Raw genomic sequence first — 6,000 nt, forward strand, 5'->3', positions numbered from 1 at the left:
TCGGTTTTTCTCTTTTTGGAAAAAACGAGAGATATTAGAAAACTCTCGGTTTTTAGCCAAAGAGAAAACCGAGAGTTATATGACAAACCCTCGGTTTTTATCCTAAAGAGGAAAACCGAGAGTTATTTACAAAACTTTCGGTTTTCCTCTTCGGGTAAAATCCGAGAGTTTTAATATAACTTTCGGTTTTCTTGAAAAGGAGAAAACCGAGAGTTAGTGGAAAACTCTCAGTTTTACCCGAAGAGGAAAACCGAGAGTTATTTACAAAACTTTCGGTTTTAACCGAAGAGGAAAACCGAAAGTTTTGTATATAACTCTCGGTTTTCCTCTTCGGGTAAAACCGAAAGTTCTTTGCAAAACCCTCGGTTTTTCCACACAGAGAAAAACCGAAAGTTATTTGTAAAAAGAAGAAAACCGAAAGGTCTATATACAACCCTCGGTTTTTCCACAAAAGAGAAAAACCGAAAGGTCTGTATAAAACCCTCGGTTTTTCCAAAAAGAGAAAAACCGAAAGTTCTTGTAAAACCCTCGGTTTTTTCAAAAAGAGAAAAATACGAAAGTTTTCATATAACTCTCGGTTTTTCCCTTTATGGAAGTCCCGAGAGTGTCAATACCGAGGGATGGCGAGGGTTACTAAAACCTTCGGTAAGGTGTCTTCACCGAAAGTTATAGGGTCAAAACCGAGAGTTTTAACTCTCGGTTTTGACCCTTTTTTCACCAGTGTGCACTTATTAATCCCTTCTGTAGTAGTGTATCTATCTCTTTTTTGCATAATTCTAGATATTCTGAATTCATTTGGCAAGGTCTTGCCTTTGTAGGAATATTCTTTTCATTAAAAGCTTCCTCATATGGTAGTGAAACTATATGTTTCTTTCTATACCAAAATGCATTAGGATGTTCATTACAAATATCTATTGAGAGTTGGTCTTTTAGCAGAGCTATTTTTTCTTGTAATTTAGGATTTTCTAGTTGTTCATCTATTGTTATTAGACTTATTTCTTGCTTTAGAAAATATATTTGATCTTGTTTTGCTTTGATATTATCATATATACTATGTAACATTTTAGTAAGCGGTTCCACAATAAATTCTAGAAAAATATCATGTTTCTGGAAGGTTTCTGTAATACCTTTATTATTAATCATCTTAATAGGGTAGATTGTGTTTAAAAATGGGGTTCCAAGTATGACCTGATTTGATATATCTTTAGCAAGTATAAAGCTCTGAGGAATGCATTTATTATCAGTACATATATAAGCTTTTGGAAGTTTATATTGGATTTGGAGTTTATCTCCCCCTGCATGCCACAGGGTATGACTTGTTTTATGAAAATACTTAGTAGGGATTAGTCCTTCCTGAATAACATTTAAATCTGCTCCGCTATCAACAAGAGCAGTAAATGATCTTGTATAATGATTATCTATTAGGAGAGATATTTTTATGTGTCATTTTTGGGATTTAACCATTTCTATTGTGGATAAAAAAATTTCTGAGAAGATATTTTCTTCAATTTCTACTTTGTTGTCATTATAGTGATTTTTTTCGTTATGGTTATCCTCAAGCTTAGTTATTCTAGACTCTTGTATAATATTCTTCTTTTTTAATATCTTAATTTCTTCCTTTAAATTATTAATTTCTTTGTAAAGATTTGTGAGTGTTGTATTCTCTTTTTTGTTTTGAATCTTGTGTCTGAGTTGATTCATTACTTCACTCATAGTGTAAGATTTATTATGATTATTATAATTGAATCTCTTTTCTTCGGGCTCTTCATCTTTAGAGGATGAAGTTCCTTCTTCAGAATTAAACTGATCTATGATCTGCATTCTTAATTCTGGGTCTTTGATGGCTTTTAGTAATTCAAAAGCATGATTTGATGTTAAAACATTAACTTTCATATCTGAAAATTGAGATATGATTCTATATAATTCTGATTTGTCAATATTTTGATCTAGGTTATTCGTTTCCTTTTTAGGACAACTTAATCCTGATCGGCAAGGCTCACATTCAGAGTCTTCCGAGCTTGATTCCGAAATATTTTCATTATATAGGTCATCTATTTCAGAATCACTAGGTATTGAATCTGAACCAGATTCTTCAGATTCTGAGTTTTGTAAAGTTTGTATTATTAATCTTTTTGTGTCTTCTGGGATTTCAAGATTATTAATTTTTTTCTTTGCCCAACAGAATTTTGAGGTGTGTCCTAATTTTCCACAGTTGTAGCATTTCTTACTATTTTTGAAATTTTTTGACTTGTTTTTAACCTTTTCTTCCCTCCTCTCATTTTTTATGTCCGAGTACTTTCGGAATGGTTTTCTATATTTGTGAAATTTATTATATTTCACCCTTTTCTCTTTTCTATATGTAGGACTATCTATTCCAAATTGTTGGCAAAATTGACCTAATTGTTGTTTTTCATTTTGACTCTGTCTTTTAATTTGTTGGTTTAACCTTATTTCATTACATAAGGCTAGTCCTTCCTGTATACAGGTATCTATTAATACACCATATGTATAATTTTCATATGGTATCATTGAATGACTCTTTTTGAGATTTCTTCTAACCCTTTCAGCAAATAAGCTAGGGAGGCCATCTATAAATTTGGATTTCCAATGTACATTATTACATTCTGGTAGTTCCATTACTCTACTTAGAAAGGTATCTTTGTACCATCTAAAATCCGAGAGTGTCTTGCACCTTAGGTTTTGTAATAATGTTCTAATTGTATCACTATTATCACTGAACCTTCCCGTGAAGTGTTCAATGATGTTAATTGCTAATGTATAAACTGCATGTTCAGTTAGGCTATTGTTTTCTTGTTTTACAGTGTTAAGAATAGAATCTCTATTTTCTTGGGAAAAATAATTATCCCACCAGCCCTTTAATTGTCCAGTGAATCCGGCAACAATCATTGTTGCTATAGTTTTATCACTATTTTTACTATTTTTACAAACTGTTGAGTACATTAGCATCCTATGTACTGTATTATAAATTTGTTTGTTTGAATATCCATCAATATTCCATTCATAGATTTTGTTTCCTGAATAACTAATATCAATTGTATCTGTGTATTCTTCATGTAAAACATCCATTGGTGTTGGTCTATTGTAGTAAAATTTACTTTGTATAGGTTTATCAGCCCATTTATCTATTTTATTAATATGATCTCTATTTTCCTTGTCTAATGTTTTAATGCTTATCTTGCTAAATTTTTCTTCAAGAATTTTCTCAAACTCTTGCATTGGCCTTAGTTTGAAATCAGATATGATTGGAGGTGGTTGAAAAGTTGGTAAAGCTTTAATTCCTTTTACCTCTTGGTTCATAAGCACCTATGTTAAAAATTATATTTCGGTAATTGAAAGAACTTTCAAATTAGAATCAGGAAAAACCTATCTAGGGACATATCCACCCCCAACAACCTTTCCATATTGAAAAGGGAGAAAAAATATTAAATTTCGCGCCATACAAAAATTTAATTGAAAATGATACGCTCCCAATAACATACAAGCATATCAATAATCATGAATCTATATATATATATATATATATATATATATATATATATATATATATATATATATATATATATATATATATATATATATATATATATATATATATATATTAAAAAAATACTTGATTTAAGTTTAAACTAAAAAAAATCATATATATATTTATAATTAAGTTATGTTTGAAAATACTATTATATATAAATATATAAATTTAAATAACTAATTTTATAAAAGTTTATCCATTTTTTAAACGTGTCTAGTCTAATTTTAAACTTTTATTTGTTTAGGTTTAAGAAATTAGGATGTTACTCTTAAAATATTGACTAGATTGTCTTTTTCACGTTTTTATATTCCCATAACGATTCAAAAGGATCCTATTTTCTTTTTGATTAAATTATTTTGTAAGGCTTGAATATGAGTCATTTTCACTAAATGACCTCAAACATTGAATTATGTCAGAATTATTAAAATTTTAGTCTTTTGAAGTTATTCTTATAGATAAAATTTTAGTCTTTGTTATCTTATTTTAACATATAATTTTTGTTTTTCTAATTAATTTGTCACTCTTTTAAATGAAATTACATTTATATACGTTTTAGACGAATTTTTTAAAATTGATAAATTTTTGGTATTTTTCAAAATTTACTTATTTTAATTTGTTGAAGTTGGTTTAGGTGACTAAAAAATGTGCAATCTATGGAAATATTTAAAATTTTTTAAATTGAGATAAATTTTGTATTTATTTTCAAAAAACTTCATAACAACATAACATCATGTAATGTCTAGCAATTTGGATGTATTTGTATTTTAAATTATGTATTTTTTTCGAGATATACGAGTTTAAAAGTGTCGAATACGGTTTAAATGTCTTAAGAAACATGTAATGTGTGAAAATATATTGAAAAATTGAAGAAAAAAAATATTGTTATTTTATTTGTTCAAATGTAGTAAAATAATTAAGAAAATGAAACTACTACGTTAAAATAAGAAGATGGAGTTTGTTTGTTTGTGAAAATGACTTAAATGGCTAAAATTATTATAATTAGAGTCTTATAAAATACAATTCAAAGTTTCAGCCTCCCATGGTATATCGTGTATTGATTTGTCTTTTACGAATTCATATCGATCATTAATTGTTTGTGGTTTAAATTAATTTTCGTTACATCATTATTATATACTTATTTTTAAGTTAGGTGTTTACATTTTCATATAATTTACAAATTAATAGTTGTAGTCCATTTTATTTGCAATAAGCTTTTCATCTTTGATAATTAAAGTCTCTCTTCATCATTTTTTTCATACGTCATTGTTTATCAATTTTTTTACATTTCGCACAACAATTGGTATCAGAGCGGGTTAGATCTGATCAATTTATTAATATTTGTTATTTGGCGAGAAGATATCTTCAATGAATCTGAAAATCGAAAAATTCACAAGAGGAAATAATTTTGATCTATGACAGATCAAAATGTGAGCCTTGTTAAAACAACAAGGCGTATGGGAATCATTGTCGAAAGACAAGGTTAAAATTGTTGCAGGTTCTACAAAGGAGTCTACCTCTAGTAAAATCTCTATTGAGCTTGAGGCCTTGGAAGAGAAGGAACACTCAACTATTTTACTATGTCTATCTGATGAAGTGATTACTGAGGTATCAGAAGAAGATACTGCAATCGATCTGTGGTCGAAATTAGAGGTTTTGTACATGGCAAACTCACTAACTAACAATTTGTTATTAAAGCAATGTATGTTCAGTCTTCGTATGCTTGAAAGGTAAGTCTCTTCGTGAACATCTCGATAAGTTAAATACTATATTACTTGAATTGAGAAATATAGATTTTAGGATCGAAGATGAAGATGCTACATTAATTATATTGGTATCTTTACCCAACTCGTTTAAAAATTTTGTTCAATTGTTCGTTGTGGGTAAATACACCGTGACTTTAGAGAACTGCGTCATAAGGCGGGTGGTAAAATTGTAGACAGTCAAGTATCTGGGTTGATTTCCAGTACGGTCAACTACAAAGGGTCTGGAAAGAATAAGGATCGAAAATATAAATATAAGGGCCTTAGTGTTAAAGACATCTTCAATTACTATAAAGAACCTGGTCATTGGAAGAATAATTGTCCTAAGAAAAAGGACAAATATTCCACGGCTTCTATAGCACTTGAAGACAGAGACACCGACTCTAAGAAGGACATTACCCTTATAGCTAACACTTCTCTACACCTTATTGATACGTGGATGTTGAATTAAGGGTGTTCATATCATATGAGTCCGAACAAAGAATGGTTTGGTACCTATGAAGATTATGATGGTGGAAATGTTGTCATGGGAAACGATGCCATATCTAAAATTGTCGGTATTGGGACTATCAAGATTCTGACTGATGATGGTAAAATAAGGACCCAAACTGGTGTGTGGCATGTTCCTTAACTAGAGAAGAACTTAATATCTTTAGGCATTTTAGATGCTAAAGGTTTCAAGTTTAGCGG

The sequence above is a fragment of the Impatiens glandulifera genome, chromosome 3, assembly GCF_907164915.1.
Source record: "Impatiens glandulifera chromosome 3, dImpGla2.1, whole genome shotgun sequence".
Lineage (NCBI taxonomy): Eukaryota > Viridiplantae > Streptophyta > Magnoliopsida > Ericales > Balsaminaceae > Impatiens > Impatiens glandulifera.